The following is a 23416-nucleotide window of genomic DNA, read 5'->3' on the forward strand; positions in this document are numbered from 1 at the left end:
AGTGGTCAAGTGGGGGAAGGCAACCATTTGGAGCCTTCCTGCCATTGTATGCCGGGGGGATGCAGTCAGGGAGAAATCCCCTCGGGCAGAGTGTAGAGCTTTGGCTTGTAGAGCTTTGGCTTGATGTAATGTCACTGCAAGGAATCTGGAATGAATCTGTAAGGCAATAAGGCACCCCAGAGTGTCAGAAAAAAAAAAAAAAAAAAAAAAAAAAAAAAAAATCTGTTCTTATCAGTTTAATATCTGATACGTCCCCTATCTGGGGACCATATATTAAATTGATTTTTGGAACAGGGAGATGGAATAGGGGCTTGCTCCGTCCACTCCACGCATCGACCCAGTATTGCAGTGTCTCTGGGAACGGTGCACCTCCCTGTGGGGAGATATTCAAAAAGAAAAACAGCTCGTTCCCAGCGTCTCTGTACATGTGTGTGTGTGTATGTATTATTAGTGAGAATAAAGCATATATATTGCACTGACTTTCTCAGCTCAGTGGTATCTTTTTCTTCTCCTGGGCTGAGTGCCGCTCGCACGCACGCACGCACGCACGCACGCAGCCAGCGATATAATTGAAACTGCAAAATAACTGGACGTCCAGCTTGAGAGACAGCTTTCAATTGCAATAGGCGTTTCCGAAACATTAACTCCTCGTTTCTTTCGGGGGAGGAGCAGCTTGAGAGACAGCTTTCAATTGCAATCGGCACTCCTGAAACATTAACGCCTTGTTGCTTGCGACAGTTAACCCAGCCATTAACATGACAACGGACAGGGCCCAGTCAGGGAGCAGCTTGAGAGACAGCTTTCAATCGGCACTCCTGAAACATTAACGCCTTGTTGCTTGCGACAGTTAACCCAGCCATTAACATGACAACGGACAGGGCCCAGTGAGGGAGCAGCTTGAGAGACAGCTTTCAATCGGCACTCCTGAAACATTAACGCCTTGTTGCTTGCGACAGTTAACCCAGCCATTAACATGACAACGGACAGGGCCCAGTGAGGGAGCAGCTTGAGAGACAGCTTTCAATCGGCACTTCCGAAACATTAACGCCTCGTTTCTTTCGGGGGAGGAGCAGCTTGAGAGACAGCTTTCAATTGCAATCGGCACTCCTGAAACATTAACGCCTTGTTGCTTGCGACAGTTAACCCAGCCATTAACACGTCTTGTCTTTTTATTTCCCATCTCCAGCCAGCCAGCCAGGCAGGCAGCCGAGCCACAGCCAGCATCTGCAGTATTTTCTTTTGATTGGTCTTGCCTGCTGTGGAAGGAATGTTTAAACACGAGCTGCTGATTGTCAGCACCTCACCTCTTTCTCGATTGTCTGTTGCAATCTCACTCACTCACTCACTCACTCACTGTGAGACACGTCACGTCACGTCCCTAGTTTACCTTAAAGAGGTTTCCTTCCACGGCAGTTCGTTAGTGACGGAGAATGAGTGACGTAGGTCCGTTGAGACCCAACCCTCTCCCATCTGATTGGTGGCCTACTGGCAAAGTTACCAATCTGTCACGCAGTCCGAGCAAGAAAGGAGAAAACGGCAACTTCTTTCAACTGATCCACTGTTGCAATTAGAAACGGTGGCAAAAATGTGCCCAGAACGGCAGTGCTGCGAGACTGCTTTAAACACAGTCAGGCAGAGAAAAAAGAAGGAGGGCAAACAGGACCCAAGATCAATTCGCATCGAGCGCGGTATCGCTTCTCGGCCTTTTGGCTAAGATCAAGTGGTCAAGTGGGGGAAGGCAACCATTTGGAGCCTTCCTGCCATTGTATGCCGGGGGGATGCAGTCAGGGAGAAATCCCCTCGGGCAGAGTGTAGAGCTTTGGCTTGTAGAGCTTTGGCTTGATGTAATGTCACTGCAAGGAATCTGGAATGAATCTGTAAGGCAATAAGGCACCCCAGAGTGTCAGAAAAAAAAAAAAAAAAAAAATCTGTTCTTATCAGTTTAATATCTGATACGTCCCCTATCTGGGGACCATATATTAAATTGATTTTTGGAACAGGGAGATGGAATAGGGGCTTGCTCCGTCCACTCCACGCATCGACCCAGTATTGCAGTGTCTCTGGGAACGGTGCACCTCCCTGTGGGGAGATATTCAAAAAGAAAAACAGCTCGTTCCCAGCGTCTCTGTACATGTGTGTGTGTGTATGTATTATTAGTGAGAATAAAGCATATATATTGCACTGACTTTCTCAGCTCAGTGGTATCTTTTTCTTCTCCTGGGCTGAGTGCCGCTCGCACGCACGCACGCACGCACGCACGCAGCCAGCGATATAATTGAAACTGCAAAATAACTGGACGTCCAGCTTGAGAGACAGCTTTCAATTGCAATAGGCGTTTCCGAAACATTAACTCCTCGTTTCTTTCGGGGGAGGAGCAGCTTGAGAGACAGCTTTCAATTGCAATCGGCACTCCTGAAACATTAACGCCTTGTTGCTTGCGACAGTTAACCCAGCCATTAACATGACAACGGACAGGGCCCAGTCAGGGAGCAGCTTGAGAGACAGCTTTCAATCGGCACTCCTGAAACATTAACGCCTTGTTGCTTGCGACAGTTAACCCAGCCATTAACATGACAACGGACAGGGCCCAGTGAGGGAGCAGCTTGAGAGACAGCTTTCAATCGGCACTCCTGAAACATTAACGCCTTGTTGCTTGCGACAGTTAACCCAGCCATTAACATGACAACGGACAGGGCCCAGTGAGGGAGCAGCTTGAGAGACAGCTTTCAATCGGCACTTCCGAAACATTAACGCCTCGTTTCTTTCGGGGGAGGAGCAGCTTGAGAGACAGCTTTCAATTGCAATCGGCACTCCTGAAACATTAACGCCTTGTTGCTTGCGACAGTTAACCCAGCCATTAACACGTCTTGTCTTTTTATTTCCCATCTCCAGCCAGCCAGCCAGGCAGGCAGCCGAGCCACAGCCAGCATCTGCAGTATTTTCTTTTGATTGGTCTTGCCTGCTGTGGAAGGAATGTTTAAACACGAGCTGCTGATTGTCAGCACCTCACCTCTTTCTCGATTGTCTGTTGCAATCTCACTCACTCACTCACTCACTCACTCACTCACTGTGAGACACGTCACGTCACGTCCCTAGTTTACCTTAAAGAGGTTTCCTTCCACGGCAGTTCGTTAGTGACGGAGAATGAGTGACGTAGGTCCGTTGAGACCCAACCCTCTCCCATCTGATTGGTGGCCTACTGGCAAAGTTACCAATCTGTCACGCAGTCCGAGCAAGAAAGGAGAAAACGGCAACTTCTTTCAACTGATCCACTGTTGCAATTAGAAACGGTGGCAAAAATGTGCCCAGAACGGCAGTGCTGCGAGACTGCTTTAAACACAGTCAGGCAGAGAAAAAAGAAGGAGGGCAAACAGGACCCAAGATCAATTCGCATCGAGCGCGGTATCGCTTCTCGGCCTTTTGGCTAAGATCAAGTGGTCAAGTGGGGGAAGGCAACCATTTGGAGCCTTCCTGCCATTGTATGCCGGGGGGATGCAGTCAGGGAGAAATCCCCTCGGGCAGAGTGTAGAGCTTTGGCTTGTAGAGCTTTGGCTTGATGTAATGTCACTGCAAGGAATCTGGAATGAATCTGTAAGGCAATAAGGCACCCCAGAGTGTCAGAAAAAAAAAAAAAAAAAAAAAAAAAAAAAAAAAAAAAAAAAAAAAAAAAAATCTGTTCTTATCAGTTTAATATCTGATACGTCCCCTATCTGGGGACCATATATTAAATTGATTTTTGGAACAGGGAGATGGAATAGGGGCTTGCTCCGTCCACTCCACGCATCGACCCAGTATTGCAGTGTCTCTGGGAACGGTGCACCTCCCTGTGGGGAGATATTCAAAAAGAAAAACAGCTCGTTCCCAGCGTCTCTGTACATGTGTGTGTGTGTATGTATTATTAGTGAGAATAAAGCATATATATTGCACTGACTTTCTCAGCTCAGTGGTATCTTTTTCTTCTCCTGGGCTGAGTGCCGCTCGCACGCACGCACGCACGCACGCACGCAGCCAGCGATATAATTGAAACTGCAAAATAACTGGACGTCCAGCTTGAGAGACAGCTTTCAATTGCAATAGGCGTTTCCGAAACATTAACTCCTCGTTTCTTTCGGGGGAGGAGCAGCTTGAGAGACAGCTTTCAATTGCAATCGGCACTCCTGAAACATTAACGCCTTGTTGCTTGCGACAGTTAACCCAGCCATTAACATGACAACGGACAGGGCCCAGTCAGGGAGCAGCTTGAGAGACAGCTTTCAATCGGCACTCCTGAAACATTAACGCCTTGTTGCTTGCGACAGTTAACCCAGCCATTAACATGACAACGGACAGGGCCCAGTGAGGGAGCAGCTTGAGAGACAGCTTTCAATCGGCACTCCTGAAACATTAACGCCTTGTTGCTTGCGACAGTTAACCCAGCCATTAACATGACAACGGACAGGGCCCAGTGAGGGAGCAGCTTGAGAGACAGCTTTCAATCGGCACTTCCGAAACATTAACGCCTCGTTTCTTTCGGGGGAGGAGCAGCTTGAGAGACAGCTTTCAATTGCAATCGGCACTCCTGAAACATTAACGCCTTGTTGCTTGCGACAGTTAACCCAGCCATTAACACGTCTTGTCTTTTTATTTCCCATCTCCAGCCAGCCAGCCAGGCAGGCAGCCGAGCCACAGCCAGCATCTGCAGTATTTTCTTTTGATTGGTCTTGCCTGCTGTGGAAGGAATGTTTAAACACGAGCTGCTGATTGTCAGCACCTCACCTCTTTCTCGATTGTCTGTTGCAATCTCACTCACTCACTCACTCACTCACTGTGAGACACGTCACGTCACGTCCCTAGTTTACCTTAAAGAGGTTTCCTTCCACGGCAGTTCGTTAGTGACGGAGAATGAGTGACGTAGGTCCGTTGAGACCCAACCCTCTCCCATCTGATTGGTGGCCTACTGGCAAAGTTACCAATCTGTCACGCAGTCCGAGCAAGAAAGGAGAAAACGGCAACTTCTTTCAACTGATCCACTGTTGCAATTAGAAACGGTGGCAAAAATGTGCCCAGAACGGCAGTGCTGCGAGACTGCTTTAAACACAGTCAGGCAGAGAAAAAAGAAGGAGGGCAAACAGGACCCAAGATCAATTCGCATCGAGCGCGGTATCGCTTCTCGGCCTTTTGGCTAAGATCAAGTGGTCAAGTGGGGGAAGGCAACCATTTGGAGCCTTCCTGCCATTGTCTGCCGGGGGGATGCAGTCAGGGAGAAATCCCCTCGGGCAGAGTGCAGAGCTTTGGCTTGTAGAGCTTTGGCTTGATGCAATGTCACTGCAAGGAATCTGGAATGAATCTGTAAGGCAATAAGGCACCCCAGAGTGTCAGGAAAAAAAAAAAAAAAAAAAAAAAAAAAAAAAAAAAAAAAAAAAAAAAAAAAATTGTATGCCGGGGGGATACAGTCAGGGAGAAATCCCCTCGGGCAGAGTGTAGAGCTTTGGCTTGTAGAGCTTTGGCTTGATGTAATGTCACTGCAAGGAATCTGGAATGAATCTGTAAGGCAATAAGGCACCCCAGAGTGTCAGCAAAAAAAAAAAAAAAAAAAAAAAAAAAAAAAAAAATCTGTTCTTATCAGTTTAATATCTGATACGTCCCCTATCTGGGGACCATATATTAAATTGATTTTTGGAACAGGGAGATGGAATAGGGGCTTGCTCCGTCCACTCCACGCATCGACCCAGTATTGCAGTGTCTCTGGGAACGGTGCACCTCCCTGTGGGGAGATATTCAAAAAGAAAAACAGCTCGTTCCCAGCGTCTCTGTACATGTGTGTGTGTGTATGTATTATTAGTGAGAATAAAGCATATATATTGCACTGACTTTCTCAGCTCAGTGGTATCTTTTTCTTCTCCTGGGCTGAGTGCCGCTCGCACGCACGCACGCACGCACGCACGCAGCCAGCGATATAATTGAAACTGCAAAATAACTGGACGTCCAGCTTGAGAGACAGCTTTCAATTGCAATAGGCGTTTCCGAAACATTAACTCCTCGTTTCTTTCGGGGGAGGAGCAGCTTGAGAGACAGCTTTCAATTGCAATCGGCACTCCTGAAACATTAACGCCTTGTTGCTTGCGACAGTTAACCCAGCCATTAACATGACAACGGACAGGGCCCAGTCAGGGAGCAGCTTGAGAGACAGCTTTCAATCGGCACTCCTGAAACATTAACGCCTTGTTGCTTGCGACAGTTAACCCAGCCATTAACATGACAACGGACAGGGCCCAGTGAGGGAGCAGCTTGAGAGACAGCTTTCAATCGGCACTCCTGAAACATTAACGCCTTGTTGCTTGCGACAGTTAACCCAGCCATTAACATGACAACGGACAGGGCCCAGTGAGGGAGCAGCTTGAGAGACAGCTTTCAATCGGCACTTCCGAAACATTAACGCCTCGTTTCTTTCGGGGGAGGAGCAGCTTGAGAGACAGCTTTCAATTGCAATCGGCACTCCTGAAACATTAACGCCTTGTTGCTTGCGACAGTTAACCCAGCCATTAACACGTCTTGTCTTTTTATTTCCCATCTCCAGCCAGCCAGCCAGGCAGGCAGCCGAGCCACAGCCAGCATCTGCAGTATTTTCTTTTGATTGGTCTTGCCTGCTGTGGAAGGAATGTTTAAACACGAGCTGCTGATTGTCAGCACCTCACCTCTTTCTCGATTGTCTGTTGCAATCTCACTCACTCACTCACTCACTCACTCACTCACTGTGAGACACGTCACGTCACGTCCCTAGTTTACCTTAAAGAGGTTTCCTTCCACGGCAGTTCGTTAGTGACGGAGAATGAGTGACGTAGGTCCGTTGAGACCCAACCCTCTCCCATCTGATTGGTGGCCTACTGGCAAAGTTACCAATCTGTCACGCAGTCCGAGCAAGAAAGGAGAAAACGGCAACTTCTTTCAACTGATCCACTGTTGCAATTAGAAACGGTGGCAAAAATGTGCCCAGAACGGCAGTGCTGCGAGACTGCTTTAAACACAGTCAGGCAGAGAAAAAAGAAGGAGGGCAAACAGGACCCAAGATCAATTCGCATCGAGCGCGGTATCGCTTCTCGGCCTTTTGGCTAAGATCAAGTGGTCAAGTGGGGGAAGGCAACCATTTGGAGCCTTTCTGCCATTGTATGCCGGGGGGATGCAGTCAGGGAGAAATCCCCTCGGGCAGAGTGTAGAGCTTTGGCTTGTAGAGCTTTGGCTTGATGTAATGTCACTGCAAGGAATCTGGAATGAATCTGTAAGGCAATAAGGCACCCCAGAGTGTCAGAAAAAAAAAAAAAAAAAAAAAAATCTGTTCTTATCAGTTTAATATCTGATACGTCCCCTATCTGGGGACCATATATTAAATTGATTTTTGGAACAGGGAGATGGAATAGGGGCTTGCTCCGTCCACTCCACGCATCGACCCAGTATTGCAGTGTCTCTGGGAACGGTGCACCTCCCTGTGGGGAGATATTCAAAAAGAAAAACAGCTCGTTCCCAGCGTCTCTGTACATGTGTGTGTGTGTATGTATTATTAGTGAGAATAAAGCATATATATTGCACTGACTTTCTCAGCTCAGTGGTATCTTTTTCTTCTCCTGGGCTGAGTGCCGCTCGCACGCACGCACGCACGCACGCACGCAGCCAGCGATATAATTGAAACTGCAAAATAACTGGACGTCCAGCTTGAGAGACAGCTTTCAATTGCAATAGGCGTTTCCGAAACATTAACTCCTCGTTTCTTTCGGGGGAGGAGCAGCTTGAGAGACAGCTTTCAATTGCAATCGGCACTCCTGAAACATTAACGCCTTGTTGCTTGCGACAGTTAACCCAGCCATTAACATGACAACGGACAGGGCCCAGTCAGGGAGCAGCTTGAGAGACAGCTTTCAATCGGCACTCCTGAAACATTAACGCCTTGTTGCTTGCGACAGTTAACCCAGCCATTAACATGACAACGGACAGGGCCCAGTGAGGGAGCAGCTTGAGAGACAGCTTTCAATCGGCACTCCTGAAACATTAACGCCTTGTTGCTTGCGACAGTTAACCCAGCCATTAACATGACAACGGACAGGGCCCAGTGAGGGAGCAGCTTGAGAGACAGCTTTCAATCGGCACTTCCGAAACATTAACGCCTCGTTTCTTTCGGGGGAGGAGCAGCTTGAGAGACAGCTTTCAATTGCAATCGGCACTCCTGAAACATTAACGCCTTGTTGCTTGCGACAGTTAACCCAGCCATTAACACGTCTTGTCTTTTTATTTCCCATCTCCAGCCAGCCAGCCAGGCAGGCAGCCGAGCCACAGCCAGCATCTGCAGTATTTTCTTTTGATTGGTCTTGCCTGCTGTGGAAGGAATGTTTAAACACGAGCTGCTGATTGTCAGCACCTCACCTCTTTCTCGATTGTCTGTTGCAATCTCACTCACTCACTCACTCACTCACTGTGAGACACGTCACGTCACGTCCCTAGTTTACCTTAAAGAGGTTTCCTTCCACGGCAGTTCGTTAGTGACGGAGAATGAGTGACGTAGGTCCGTTGAGACCCAACCCTCTCCCATCTGATTGGTGGCCTACTGGCAAAGTTACCAATCTGTCACGCAGTCCGAGCAAGAAAGGAGAAAACGGCAACTTCTTTCAACTGATCCACTGTTGCAATTAGAAACGGTGGCAAAAATGTGCCCAGAACGGCAGTGCTGCGAGACTGCTTTAAACACAGTCAGGCAGAGAAAAAAGAAGGAGGGCAAACAGGACCCAAGATCAATTCGCATCGAGCGCGGTATCGCTTCTCGGCCTTTTGGCTAAGATCAAGTGGTCAAGTGGGGGAAGGCAACCATTTGGAGCCTTCCTGCCATTGTATGCCGGGGGGATGCAGTCAGGGAGAAATCCCCTCGGGCAGAGTGTCGAGCTTTGGCTTGTAGAGCTTTGGCTTGATGTAATGTCACTGCAAGGAATCTGGAATGAATCTGTAAGGCAATAAGGCACCCCAGAGTGTCAGAAAAAAAAAAAAAAAATCTGTTCTTATCAGTTTAATATCTGATACGTCCCCTATCTGGGGACCATATATTAAATTGATTTTTGGAACAGGGAGATGGAATAGGGGCTTGCTCCGTCCACTCCACGCATCGACCCAGTATTGCAGTGTCTCTGGGAACGGTGCACCTCCCTGTGGGGAGATATTCAAAAAGAAAAACAGCTCGTTCCCAGCGTCTCTGTACATGTGTGTGTGTGTATGTATTATTAGTGAGAATAAAGCATATATATTGCACTGACTTTCTCAGCTCAGTGGTATCTTTTTCTTCTCCTGGGCTGAGTGCCGCTCGCACGCACGCACGCACGCACGCACGCAGCCAGCGATATAATTGAAACTGCAAAATAACTGGACGTCCAGCTTGAGAGACAGCTTTCAATTGCAATAGGCGTTTCCGAAACATTAACTCCTCGTTTCTTTCGGGGGAGGAGCAGCTTGAGAGACAGCTTTCAATTGCAATCGGCACTCCTGAAACATTAACGCCTTGTTGCTTGCGACAGTTAACCCAGCCATTAACATGACAACGGACAGGGCCCAGTCAGGGAGCAGCTTGAGAGACAGCTTTCAATCGGCACTCCTGAAACATTAACGCCTTGTTGCTTGCGACAGTTAACCCAGCCATTAACATGACAACGGACAGGGCCCAGTGAGGGAGCAGCTTGAGAGACAGCTTTCAATCGGCACTCCTGAAACATTAACGCCTTGTTGCTTGCGACAGTTAACCCAGCCATTAACATGACAACGGACAGGGCCCAGTGAGGGAGCAGCTTGAGAGACAGCTTTCAATCGGCACTTCCGAAACATTAACGCCTCGTTTCTTTCGGGGGAGGAGCAGCTTGAGAGACAGCTTTCAATTGCAATCGGCACTCCTGAAACATTAACGCCTTGTTGCTTGCGACAGTTAACCCAGCCATTAACACGTCTTGTCTTTTTATTTCCCATCTCCAGCCAGCCAGCCAGGCAGGCAGCCGAGCCACAGCCAGCATCTGCAGTATTTTCTTTTGATTGGTCTTGCCTGCTGTGGAAGGAATGTTTAAACACGAGCTGCTGATTGTCAGCACCTCACCTCTTTCTCGATTGTCTGTTGCAATCTCACTCACTCACTCACTCACTCACTGTGAGACACGTCACGTCACGTCCCTAGTTTACCTTAAAGAGGTTTCCTTCCACGGCAGTTCGTTAGTGACGGAGAATGAGTGACGTAGGTCCGTTGAGACCCAACCCTCTCCCATCTGATTGGTGGCCTACTGGCAAAGTTACCAATCTGTCACGCAGTCCGAGCAAGAAAGGAGAAAACGGCAACTTCTTTCAACTGATCCACTGTTGCAATTAGAAACGGTGGCAAAAATGTGCCCAGAACGGCAGTGCTGCGAGACTGCTTTAAACACAGTCAGGCAGAGAAAAAAGAAGGAGGGCAAACAGGACCCAAGATCAATTCGCATTGAGCGCGGTATCGCTTCTCGGCCTTTTGGCTAAGATCAAGTGGTCAAGTGGGGGAAGGCAACCATTTGGAGCCTTCCTGCCATTGTATGCCGGGGGGATGCAGTCAGGGAGAAATCCCCTCGGGCAGAGTGTAGAGCTTTGGCTTGTAGAGCTTTGGCTTGATGTAATGTCACTGCAAGGAATCTGGAATGAATCTGTAAGGCAATAAGGCACCCCAGAGTGTCAGAAAAAAAAAAAAAAAAAAAAAAAAAAAAAATCTGTTCTTATCAGTTTAATATCTGATACGTCCCCTATCTGGGGACCATATATTAAATTGATTTTTGGAACAGGGAGATGGAATAGGGGCTTGCTCCGTCCACTCCACGCATCGACCCAGTATTGCAGTGTCTCTGGGAACGGTGCACCTCCCTGTGGGGAGATATTCAAAAAGAAAAACAGCTCGTTCCCAGCGTCTCTGTACATGTGTGTGTGTGTATGTATTATTAGTGAGAATAAAGCATATATATTGCACTGACTTTCTCAGCTCAGTGGTATCTTTTTCTTCTCCTGGGCTGAGTGCCGCTCGCACGCACGCACGCACGCACGCACGCAGCCAGCGATATAATTGAAACTGCAAAATAACTGGACGTCCAGCTTGAGAGACAGCTTTCAATTGCAATAGGCGTTTCCGAAACATTAACTCCTCGTTTCTTTCGGGGGAGGAGCAGCTTGAGAGACAGCTTTCAATTGCAATCGGCACTCCTGAAACATTAACGCCTTGTTGCTTGCGACAGTTAACCCAGCCATTAACATGACAACGGACAGGGCCCAGTCAGGGAGCAGCTTGAGAGACAGCTTTCAATCGGCACTCCTGAAACATTAACGCCTTGTTGCTTGCGACAGTTAACCCAGCCATTAACATGACAACGGACAGGGCCCAGTGAGGGAGCAGCTTGAGAGACAGCTTTCAATCGGCACTCCTGAAACATTAACGCCTTGTTGCTTGCGACAGTTAACCCAGCCATTAACATGACAACGGACAGGGCCCAGTGAGGGAGCAGCTTGAGAGACAGCTTTCAATCGGCACTTCCGAAACATTAACGCCTCGTTTCTTTCGGGGGAGGAGCAGCTTGAGAGACAGCTTTCAATTGCAATCGGCACTCCTGAAACATTAACGCCTTGTTGCTTGCGACAGTTAACCCAGCCATTAACACGTCTTGTCTTTTTATTTCCCATCTCCAGCCAGCCAGCCAGGCAGGCAGCCGAGCCACAGCCAGCATCTGCAGTATTTTCTTTTGATTGGTCTTGCCTGCTGTGGAAGGAATGTTTAAACACGAGCTGCTGATTGTCAGCACCTCACCTCTTTCTCGATTGTCTGTTGCAATCTCACTCACTCACTCACTCACTCACTGTGAGACACGTCACGTCACGTCCCTAGTTTACCTTAAAGAGGTTTCCTTCCACGGCAGTTCGTTAGTGACGGAGAATGAGTGACGTAGGTCCGTTGAGACCCAACCCTCTCCCATCTGATTGGTGGCCTACTGGCAAAGTTACCAATCTGTCACGCAGTCCGAGCAAGAAAGGAGAAAACGGCAACTTCTTTCAACTGATCCACTGTTGCAATTAGAAACGGTGGCAAAAATGTGCCCAGAACGGCAGTGCTGCGAGACTGCTTTAAACACAGTCAGGCAGAGAAAAAAGAAGGAGGGCAAACAGGACCCAAGATCAATTCGCATCGAGCGCGGTATCGCTTCTCGGCCTTTTGGCTAAGATCAAGTGGTCAAGTGGGGGAAGGCAACCATTTGGAGCCTTCCTGCCATTGTATGCCGGGGGGATGCAGTCAGGGAGAAATCCCCTCGGGCAGAGTGTAGAGCTTTGGCTTGTAGAGCTTTGGCTTGATGTAATGTCACTGCAAGGAATCTGGAATGAATCTGTAAGGCAATAAGGCACCCCAGAGTGTCAGAAAAAAAAAAAAAAAAAAAAATCTGTTCTTATCAGTTTAATATCTGATACGTCCCCTATCTGGGGACCATATATTAAATTGATTTTTGGAACAGGGAGATGGAATAGGGGCTTGCTCCGTCCACTCCACGCATCGACCCAGTATTGCAGTGTCTCTGGGAACGGTGCACCTCCCTGTGGGGAGATATTCAAAAAGAAAAACAGCTCGTTCCCAGCGTCTCTGTACATGTGTGTGTGTGTATGTATTATTAGTGAGAATAAAGCATATATATTGCACTGACTTTCTCAGCTCAGTGGTATCTTTTTCTTCTCCTGGGCTGAGTGCCGCTCGCACGCACGCACGCACGCACGCACGCAGCCAGCGATATAATTGAAACTGCAAAATAACTGGACGTCCAGCTTGAGAGACAGCTTTCAATTGCAATAGGCGTTTCCGAAACATTAACTCCTCGTTTCTTTCGGGGGAGGAGCAGCTTGAGAGACAGCTTTCAATTGCAATCGGCACTCCTGAAACATTAACGCCTTGTTGCTTGCGACAGTTAACCCAGCCATTAACATGACAACGGACAGGGCCCAGTCAGGGAGCAGCTTGAGAGACAGCTTTCAATCGGCACTCCTGAAACATTAACGCCTTGTTGCTTGCGACAGTTAACCCAGCCATTAACATGACAACGGACAGGGCCCAGTGAGGGAGCAGCTTGAGAGACAGCTTTCAATCGGCACTCCTGAAACATTAACGCCTTGTTGCTTGCGACAGTTAACCCAGCCATTAACATGACAACGGACAGGGCCCAGTGAGGGAGCAGCTTGAGAGACAGCTTTCAATCGGCACTTCCGAAACATTAACGCCTCGTTTCTTTCGGGGGAGGAGCAGCTTGAGAGACAGCTTTCAATTGCAATCGGCACTCCTGAAACATTAACGCCTTGTTGCTTGCGACAGTTAACCCAGCCATTAACACGTCTTGTCTTTTTATTTCCCATCTCCAGCCAGCCAGCCAGGCAGGCAGCCGAGCCACAGCCAGCATCTGCAGTATTTTCTTTTGATTGGTCTTGCCTGCTGTGGAAGGAATGTTTAAACACGAGCTGCTGATTGTCAGCACCTCACCTCTTTCTCGATTGTCTGTTGCAATCTCACTCACTCACTCACTCACTCACTGTGAGACACGTCACGTCACGTCCCTAGTTTACCTTAAAGAGGTTTCCTTCCACGGCAGTTCGTTAGTGACGGAGAATGAGTGACGTAGGTCCGTTGAGACCCAACCCTCTCCCATCTGATTGGTGGCCTACTGGCAAAGTTACCAATCTGTCACGCAGTCCGAGCAAGAAAGGAGAAAACGGCAACTTCTTTCAACTGATCCACTGTTGCAATTAGAAACGGTGGCAAAAATGTGCCCAGAACGGCAGTGCTGCGAGACTGCTTTAAACACAGTCAGGCAGAGAAAAAAGAAGGAGGGCAAACAGGACCCAAGATCAATTCGCATCGAGCGCGGTATCGCTTCTCGGCCTTTTGGCTAAGATCAAGTGTAGTATCTGTTCTTATCAGTTTAATATCTGATACGTCCCCTATCTGGGGACCATATATTAAATTGATTTTTGGAACAGGGAGATGGAATAGGGGCTTGCTCCGTCCACTCCACGCATCGACCCAGTATTGCAGTGTCTCTGGGAACGGTGCACCTCCCTGTGGGGAGATATTCAAAAAGAAAAACAGCTCGTTCCCAGCGTCTCTGTACATGTGTGTGTGTGTATGTATTATTAGTGAGAATAAAGCATATATATTGCACTGACTTTCTCAGCTCAGTGGTATCTTTTTCTTCTCCTGGGCTGAGTGCCGCTCGCACGCACGCACGCACGCACGCACGCAGCCAGCGATATAATTGAAACTGCAAAATAACTGGACGTCCAGCTTGAGAGACAGCTTTCAATTGCAATAGGCGTTTCCGAAACATTAACTCCTCGTTTCTTTCGGGGGAGGAGCAGCTTGAGAGACAGCTTTCAATTGCAATCGGCACTCCTGAAACATTAACGCCTTGTTGCTTGCGACAGTTAACCCAGCCATTAACATGACAACGGACAGGGCCCAGTCAGGGAGCAGCTTGAGAGACAGCTTTCAATCGGCACTCCTGAAACATTAACGCCTTGTTGCTTGCGACAGTTAACCCAGCCATTAACATGACAACGGACAGGGCCCAGTGAGGGAGCAGCTTGAGAGACAGCTTTCAATCGGCACTCCTGAAACATTAACGCCTTGTTGCTTGCGACAGTTAACCCAGCCATTAACATGACAACGGACAGGGCCCAGTGAGGGAGCAGCTTGAGAGACAGCTTTCAATCGGCACTTCCGAAACATTAACGCCTCGTTTCTTTCGGGGGAGGAGCAGCTTGAGAGACAGCTTTCAATTGCAATCGGCACTCCTGAAACATTAACGCCTTGTTGCTTGCGACAGTTAACCCAGCCATTAACACGTCTTGTCTTTTTATTTCCCATCTCCAGCCAGCCAGCCAGGCAGGCAGCCGAGCCACAGCCAGCATCTGCAGTATTTTCTTTTGATTGGTCTTGCCTGCTGTGGAAGGAATGTTTAAACACGAGCTGCTGATTGTCAGCACCTCACCTCTTTCTCGATTGTCTGTTGCAATCTCACTCACTCACTCACTCACTCACTGTGAGACACGTCACGTCACGTCCCTAGTTTACCTTAAAGAGGTTTCCTTCCACGGCAGTTCGTTAGTGACGGAGAATGAGTGACGTAGGTCCGTTGAGACCCAACCCTCTCCCATCTGATTGGTGGCCTACTGGCAAAGTTACCAATCTGTCACGCAGTCCGAGCAAGAAAGGAGAAAACGGCAACTTCTTTCAACTGATCCACTGTTGCAATTAGAAACGGTGGCAAAAATGTGCCCAGAACGGCAGTGCTGCGAGACTGCTTTAAACACAGTCAGGCAGAGAAAAAAGAAGGAGGGCAAACAGGACCCAAGATCAATTCGCATCGAGCGCGGTATCGCTTCTCGGCCTTTTGGCTAAGATCAAGTGGTCAAGTGGGGGAAGGCAACCATTTGGAGCCTTCCTGCCATTGTATGCCGGGGGGATGCAGTCAGGGAGAAATCCCCTCGGGCAGAGTGTAGAGCTTTGGCTTGTAGAGCTTTGGCTTGATGTAATGTCACTGCAAGGAATCTGGAATGAATCTGTAAGGCAATAAGGCACCCCAGAGTGTCAGAAAAAAAAAAAAAAAAAAAAAAAAAAAAAAAAAATCTGTTCTTATCAGTTTAATATCTGATACGTCCCCTATCTGGGGACCATATATTAAATTGATTTTTGGAACAGGGAGATGGAATAGGGGCTTGCTCCGTCCACTCCACGCATCGACCCAGTATTGCAGTGTCTCTGGGAACGGTGCACCTCCCTGTGGGGAGATATTCAAAAAGAAAAACAGCTCGTTCCCAGCGTCTCTGTACATGTGTGTGTGTGTATGTATTATTAGTGAGAATAAAGCATATATATTGCACTGACTTTCTCAGCTCAGTGGTATCTTTTTCTTCTCCTGGGCTGAGTGCCGCTCGCACGCACGCACGCACGCACGCACGCAGCCAGCGATATAATTGAAACTGCAAAATAACTGGACGTCCAGCTTGAGAGACAGCTTTCAATTGCAATAGGCGTTTCCGAAACATTAACTCCTCGTTTCTTTCGGGGGAGGAGCAGCTTGAGAGACAGCTTTCAATTGCAATCGGCACTCCTGAAACATTAACGCCTTGTTGCTTGCGACAGTTAACCCAGCCATTAACATGACAACGGACAGGGCCCAGTCAGGGAGCAGCTTGAGAGACAGCTTTCAATCGGCACTCCTGAAACATTAACGCCTTGTTGCTTGCGACAGTTAACCCAGCCATTAACATGACAACGGACAGGGCCCAGTGAGGGAGCAGCTTGAGAGACAGCTTTCAATCGGCACTCCTGAAACATTAACGCCTTGTTGCTTGCGACAGTTAACCCAGCCATTAACATGACAACGGACAGGGCCCAGTGAGGGAGCAGCTTGAGAGACAGCTTTCAATCGGCACTTCCGAAACATTAACGCCTCGTTTCTTTCGGGGGAGGAGCAGCTTGAGAGACAGCTTTCAATTGCAATCGGCACTCCTGAAACATTAACGCCTTGTTGCTTGCGACAGTTAACCCAGCCATTAACACGTCTTGTCTTTTTATTTCCCATCTCCAGCCAGCCAGCCAGGCAGGCAGCCGAGCCACAGCCAGCATCTGCAGTATTTTCTTTTGATTGGTCTTGCCTGCTGTGGAAGGAATGTTTAAACACGAGCTGCTGATTGTCAGCACCTCACCTCTTTCTCGATTGTCTGTTGCAATCTCACTCACTCACTCACTCACTCACTGTGAGACACGTCACGTCACGTCCCTAGTTTACCTTAAAGAGGTTTCCTTCCACGGCAGTTCGTTAGTGACGGAGAATGAGTGACGTAGGTCCGTTGAGACCCAACCCTCTCCCATCTGATTGGTGGCCTACTGGCAAAGTTACCAATCTGTCACGCAGTCCGAGCAAGAAAGGAGAAAACGGCAACTTCTTTCAACTGATCCACTGTTGCAATTAGAAACGGTGGCAAAAATGTGCCCAGAACGGCAGTGCTGCGAGACTGCTTTAAACACAGTCAGGCAGAGAAAAAAGAAGGAGGGCAAACAGGACCCAAGATCAATTCGCATCGAGCGCGGTATCGCTTCTCGGCCTTTTGGCTAAGATCAAGTGGTCAAGTGGGGGAAGGCAACCATTTGGAGCCTTCCTGCCATTGTATGCCGGGGGGATGCAGTCAGGGAGAAATCCCCTCGGGCAGAGTGTAGAGCTTTGGCTTGTAGAGCTTTGGCTTGATGTAATGTCACTGCAAGGAATCTGGAATGAATCTGTAAGGCAATAAGGCACCCCAGAGTGTCAGAAAAAAAAAAAAAAAAAAAAAAAAAAATCTGTTCTTATCAGTTTAATATCTGATACGTCCCCTATCTGGGGACCATATATTAAATTGATTTTTGGAACAGGGAGATGGAATAGGGGCTTGCTCCGTCCACTCCACGCATCGACCCAGTATTGCAGTGTCTCTGGGAACGGTGCACCTCCCTGTGGGGAGATATTCAAAAAGAAAAACAGCTCGTTCCCAGCGTCTCTGTACATGTGTGTGTGTGTATGTATTATTAGTGAGAATAAAGCATATATATTGCACTGACTTTCTCAGCTCAGTGGTATCTTTTTCTTCTCCTGGGCTGAGTGCCGCTCGCACGCACGCACGCACGCACGCACGCAGCCAGCGATATAATTGAAACTGCAAAATAACTGGACGTCCAGCTTGAGAGACAGCTTTCAATTGCAATAGGCGTTTCCGAAACATTAACTCCTCGTTTCTTTCGGGGGAGGAGCAGCTTGAGAGACAGCTTTCAATTGCAATCGGCACTCCTGAAACATTAACGCCTTGTTGCTTGCGACAGTTAACCCAGCCATTAACATGACAACGGACAGGGCCCAGTCAGGGAGCAGCTTGAGAGACAGCTTTCAATCGGCACTCCTGAAACATTAACGCCTTGTTGCTTGCGACAGTTAACCCAGCCATTAACATGACAACGGACAGGGCCCAGTGAGGGAGCAGCTTGAGAGACAGCTTTCAATCGGCACTCCTGAAACATTAACGCCTTGTTGCTTGCGACAGTTAACCCAGCCATTAACATGACAACGGACAGGGCCCAGTGAGGGAGCAGCTTGAGAGACAGCTTTCAATCGGCACTTCCGAAACATTAACGCCTCGTTTCTTTCGGGGGAGGAGCAGCTTGAGAGACAGCTTTCAATTGCAATCGGCACTCCTGAAACATTAACGCCTTGTTGCTTGCGACAGTTAACCCAGCCATTAACACGTCTTGTCTTTTTATTTCCCATCTCCAGCCAGCCAGCCAGGCAGGCAGCCGAGCCACAGCCAGCATCTGCAGTATTTTCTTTTGATTGGTCTTGCCTGCTGTGGAAGGAATGTTTAAACACGAGCTGCTGATTGTCAGCACCTCACCTCTTTCTCGATTGTCTGTTGCAATCTCACTCACTCACTCACTCACTCACTGTGAGACACGTCACGTCACGTCCCTAGTTTACCTTAAAGAGGTTTCCTTCCACGGCAGTTCGTTAGTGACGGAGAATGAGTGACGTAGGTCCGTTGAGACCCAACCCTCTCCCATCTGATTGGTGGCCTACTGGCAAAGTTACCAATCTGTCACGCAGTCCGAGCAAGAAAGGAGAAAACGGCAACTTCTTTCAACTGATCCACTGTTGCAATTAGAAACGGTGGCAAAAATGTGCCCAGAACGGCAGTGCTGCGAGACTGCTTTAAACACAGTCAGGCAGAGAAAAAAGAAGGAGGGCAAACAGGACCCAAGATCAATTCGCATCGAGCGCGGTATCGCTTCTCGGCCTTTTGGCTAAGATCAAGTGGTCAAGTGGGGGAAGGCAACCATTTGGAGCCTTCCTGCCATTGTATGCCGGGGGGATGCAGTCAGGGAGAAATCCCCTCGGGCAGAGTGTAGAGCTTTGGCTTGTAGAGCTTTGGCTTGATGTAATGTCACTGCAAGGAATCTGGAATGAATCTGTAAGGCAATAAGGCACCCCAGAGTGTCAGAAAAAAAAAAAAAAATCTGTTCTTATCAGTTTAATATCTGATACGTCCCCTATCTGGGGACCATATATTAAATTGATTTTTGGAACAGGGAGATGGAATAGGGGCTTGCTCCGTCCACTCCACGCATCGACCCAGTATTGCAGTGTCTCTGGGAACGGTGCACCTCCCTGTGGGGAGATATTCAAAAAGAAAAACAGCTCGTTCCCAGCGTCTCTGTACATGTGTGTGTGTGTATGTATTATTAGTGAGAATAAAGCATATATATTGCACTGACTTTCTCAGCTCAGTGGTATCTTTTTCTTCTCCTGGGCTGAGTGCCGCTCGCACGCACGCACGCACGCACGCAGCCAGCGATATAATTGAAACTGCAAAATAACTGGACGTCCAGCTTGAGAGACAGCTTTCAATTGCAATAGGCGTTTCCGAAACATTAACTCCTCGTTTCTTTCGGGGGAGGAGCAGCTTGAGAGACAGCTTTCAATTGCAATCGGCACTCCTGAAACATTAACGCCTTGTTGCTTGCGACAGTTAACCCAGCCATTAACATGACAACGGACAGGGCCCAGTCAGGGAGCAGCTTGAGAGACAGCTTTCAATCGGCACTCCTGAAACATTAACGCCTTGTTGCTTGCGACAGTTAACCCAGCCATTAACATGACAACGGACAGGGCCCAGTGAGGGAGCAGCTTGAGAGACAGCTTTCAATCGGCACTCCTGAAACATTAACGCCTTGTTGCTTGCGACAGTTAACCCAGCTATTAACATGACAACGGACAGGGCCCAGTGAGGGAGCAGCTTGAGAGACAGCTTTCAATCGGCACTTCCGAAACATTAACGCCTCGTTTCTTTCGGGGGAGGAGCAGCTTGAGAGACAGCTTTCAATTGCAATCGGCACTCCTGAAACATTAACGCCTTGTTGCTTGCGACAGTTAACCCAGCCATTAACACGTCTTGTCTTTTTATTTCCCATCTCCAGCCAGCCAGCCAGGCAGGCAGCCGAGCCACAGCCAGCATCTGCAGTATTTTCTTTTGATTGGTCTTGCCTGCTGTGGAAGGAATGTTTAAACACGAGCTGCTGATTGTCAGCACCTCACCTCTTTCTCGATTGTCTGTTGCAATCTCACTCACTCACTCACTCACTCACTGTGAGACACGTCACGTCACGTCCCTAGTTTACCTTAAAGAGGTTTCCTTCCACGGCAGTTCGTTAGTGACGGAGAATGAGTGACGTAGGTCCGTTGAGACCCAACCCTCTCCCATCTGATTGGTGGCCTACTGGCAAAGTTACCAATCTGTCACGCAGTCCGAGCAAGAAAGGAGAAAACGGCAACTTCTTTCAACTGATCCACTGTTGCAATTAGAAACGGTGGCAAAAATGTGCCCAGAACGGCAGTGCTGCGAGACTGCTTTAAACACAGTCAGGCAGAGAAAAAAGAAGGAGGGCAAACAGGACCCAAGATCAATTCGCATCGAGCGCGGTATCGCTTCTCGGCCTTTTGGCTAAGATCAAGTGGTCAAGTGGGGGAAGGCAACCATTTGGAGCCTTCCTGCCATTGTATGCCGGGGGGATGCAGTCAGGAAGAAATCCCCTCGGGTAGAGTGTAGAGCTTTGGCTTGTAGAGCTTTGGCTTGATGTAATGTCACTGCAAGGAATCTGGAATGAATCTGTAAGGCAATAAGGCACCCCAGAGTGTCAGGAAAAAAAAAAAAAAAAAAAAAAAAAAAAAAAAAAAAAATCTGTTCTTATCAGTTTAATATCTGATACGTCCCCTATCTGGGGACCATATATTAAATTGATTTTTGGAACAGGGAGATGGAATAGGGGCTTGCTCCGTCCACTCCACGCATCGACCCAGTATTGCAGTGTCTCTGGGAACGGTGCACCTCCCTGTGGGGAGATATTCAAAAAGAAAAACAGCTCGTTCCCAGCGTCTCTGTACATGTGTGTGTGTGTATGTATTATTAGTGAGAATAAAGCATATATATTGCACTGACTTTCTCAGCTCAGTGGTATCTTTTTCTTCTCCTGGGCTGAGTGCCGCTCGCACGCACGCACGCACGCACGCACGCAGCCAGCGATATAATTGAAACTGCAAAATAACTGGACGTCCAGCTTGAGAGACAGCTTTCAATTGCAATAGGCGTTTCCGAAACATTAACTCCTCGTTTCTTTCGGGGGAGGAGCAGCTTGAGAGACAGCTTTCAATTGCAATCGGCACTCCTGAAACATTAACGCCTTGTTGCTTGCGACAGTTAACCCAGCCATTAACATGACAACGGACAGGGCCCAGTCAGGGAGCAGCTTGAGAGACAGCTTTCAATCGGCACTCCTGAAACATTAACGCCTTGTTGCTTGCGACAGTTAACCCAGCCATTAACATGACAACGGACAGGGCCCAGTGAGGGAGCAGCTTGAGAGACAGCTTTCAATCGGCACTCCTGAAACATTAACGCCTTGTTGCTTGCGACAGTTAACCCAGCCATTAACATGACAACGGACAGGGCCCAGTGAGGGAGCAGCTTGAGAGACAGCTTTCAATCGGCACTTCCGAAACATTAACGCCTCGTTTCTTTCGGGGGAGGAGCAGCTTGAGAGACAGCTTTCAATTGCAATCGGCACTCCTGAAACATTAACGCCTTGTTGCTTGCGACAGTTAACCCAGCCATTAACACGTCTTGTCTTTTTATTTCCCATCTCCAGCCAGCCAGCCAGGCAGGCAGCCGAGCCACAGCCAGCATCTGCAGTATTTTCTTTTGATTGGTCTTGCCTGCTGTGGAAGGAATGTTTAAACACGAGCTGCTGATTGTCAGCACCTCACCTCTTTCTCGATTGTCTGTTGCAATCTCACTCACTCACTCACTCACTCACTGTGAGACACGTCACGTCACGTCCCTAGTTTACCTTAAAGAGGTTTCCTTCCACGGCAGTTCGTTAGTGACGGAGAATGAGTGACGTAGGTCCGTTGAGACCCAACCCTCTCCCATCTGATTGGTGGCCTACTGGCAAAGTTACCAATCTGTCACGCAGTCCGAGCAAGAAAGGAGAAAACGGCAACTTCTTTCAACTGATCCACTGTTGCAATTAGAAACGGTGGCAAAAATGTGCCCAGAACGGCAGTGCTGCGAGACTGCTTTAAACACAGTCAGGCAGAGAAAAAAGAAGGAGGGCAAACAGGACCCAAGATCAATTCGCATCGAGCGCGGTATCGCTTCTCGGCCTTTTGGCTAAGATCAAGTGGTCAAGTGGGGGAAGGCAACCATTTGGAGCCTTCCTGCCATTGTATGCCGGGGGGATGCAGTCAGGGAGAAATCCCCTCGGGCAGAGTGTCGAGCTTTGGCTTGTAGAGCTTTGGCTTGATGTAATGTCACTGCAAGGAATCTGGAATGAATCTGTAAGGCAATAAGGCACCCCAGAGTGTCAGAAAAAAAAAAAAAAAAAAAAAAAAAAAAAAAAATCTGTTCTTATCAGTTTAATATCTGATACGTCCCCTATCTGGGGACCATATATTAAATTGATTTTTGGAACAGGGAGATGGAATAGGGGCTTGCTCCGTCCACTCCACGCATCGACCCAGTATTGCAGTGTCTCTGGGAACGGTGCACCTCCCTGTGGGGAGATATTCAAAAAGAAAAACAGCTCGTTCCCAGCGTCTCTGTACATGTGTGTGTGTGTATGTATTATTAGTGAGAATAAAGCATATATATTGCACTGACTTTCTCAGCTCAGTGGTATCTTTTTCTTCTCCTGGGCTGAGTGCCGCTCGCACGCACGCACGCACGCACGCACGCAGCCAGCGATATAATTGAAACTGCAAAATAACTGGACGTCCAGCTTGAGAGACAGCTTTCAATTGCAATAGGCGTTTCCGAAACATTAACTCCTCGTTTCTTTCGGGGGAGGAGCAGCTTGAGAGACAGCTTTCAATTGCAATCGGCACTCCTGAAACATTAACGCCTTGTTGCTTGCGACAGTTAACCCAGCCATTAACATGACAACGGACAGGGCCCAGTCAGGGAGCAGCTTGAGAGACAGCTTTCAATCGGCACTCCTGAAACATTAACGCCTTGTTGCTTGCGACAGTTAACCCAGCCATTAACATGACAACGGACAGGGCCCAGTGAGGGAGCAGCTTGAGAGACAGCTTTCAATCGGCACTCCTGAAACATTAACGCCTTGTTGCTTGCGACAGTTAACCCAGCCATTAACATGACAACGGACAGGGCCCAGTGAGGGAGCAGCTTGAGAGACAGCTTTCAATCGGCACTTCCGAAACATTAACGCCTCGTTTCTTTCGGGGGAGGAGCAGCTTGAGAGACAGCTTTCAATTGCAATCGGCACTCCTGAAACATTAACGCC

General features: G+C 48.4%; 1 non-coding gene and 13 pseudogenes across 1 annotated transcript; all 14 read left to right on the forward strand.

The window, feature by feature from the left end:
* Nucleotides 1-154: 154 nt before the first annotated feature.
* Nucleotides 155-374, forward strand: LOC137328497 (U2 spliceosomal RNA; annotated as a pseudogene).
* A 1499-nt stretch (nt 375-1873) lies between these two features.
* On the forward strand, nt 1874-2080 carry LOC137328382 (U2 spliceosomal RNA; annotated as a pseudogene).
* Nucleotides 2081-3654: 1574 nt separating this feature from the next.
* On the forward strand, nt 3655-3825 carry LOC137328634 (U2 spliceosomal RNA; annotated as a pseudogene).
* A 1696-nt stretch (nt 3826-5521) lies between these two features.
* On the forward strand, nt 5522-5744 carry LOC137328509 (U2 spliceosomal RNA; annotated as a pseudogene).
* Nucleotides 5745-7251: 1507 nt separating this feature from the next.
* LOC137328431 (U2 spliceosomal RNA) lies at nt 7252-7461 on the forward strand (annotated as a pseudogene).
* A 1499-nt stretch (nt 7462-8960) lies between these two features.
* On the forward strand, nt 8961-9163 carry LOC137328343 (U2 spliceosomal RNA; annotated as a pseudogene).
* A 1499-nt stretch (nt 9164-10662) lies between these two features.
* On the forward strand, nt 10663-10879 carry LOC137328479 (U2 spliceosomal RNA; annotated as a pseudogene).
* Nucleotides 10880-12378: 1499 nt separating this feature from the next.
* LOC137328403 (U2 spliceosomal RNA) lies at nt 12379-12586 on the forward strand (annotated as a pseudogene).
* A 1316-nt stretch (nt 12587-13902) lies between these two features.
* Nucleotides 13903-14093, forward strand: LOC137330603 (U2 spliceosomal RNA). Its single transcript, XR_010965058.1, has one exon. It is a non-coding gene; the product is annotated as a U2 spliceosomal RNA (small nuclear RNA).
* Nucleotides 14094-15592: 1499 nt separating this feature from the next.
* Nucleotides 15593-15813, forward strand: LOC137328500 (U2 spliceosomal RNA; annotated as a pseudogene).
* A 1499-nt stretch (nt 15814-17312) lies between these two features.
* Nucleotides 17313-17526, forward strand: LOC137328467 (U2 spliceosomal RNA; annotated as a pseudogene).
* A 1499-nt stretch (nt 17527-19025) lies between these two features.
* LOC137328328 (U2 spliceosomal RNA) lies at nt 19026-19227 on the forward strand (annotated as a pseudogene).
* Nucleotides 19228-20722: 1495 nt separating this feature from the next.
* Nucleotides 20723-20948, forward strand: LOC137328535 (U2 spliceosomal RNA; annotated as a pseudogene).
* A 1499-nt stretch (nt 20949-22447) lies between these two features.
* On the forward strand, nt 22448-22667 carry LOC137328493 (U2 spliceosomal RNA; annotated as a pseudogene).
* The last annotated feature ends 749 nt before the right edge of the window (nt 22668-23416 follow it).

Source organism: Heptranchias perlo, chromosome 12 (assembly GCF_035084215.1).
Source record: "Heptranchias perlo isolate sHepPer1 chromosome 12, sHepPer1.hap1, whole genome shotgun sequence".
Taxonomy (NCBI): domain Eukaryota; kingdom Metazoa; phylum Chordata; class Chondrichthyes; order Hexanchiformes; family Hexanchidae; genus Heptranchias; species Heptranchias perlo.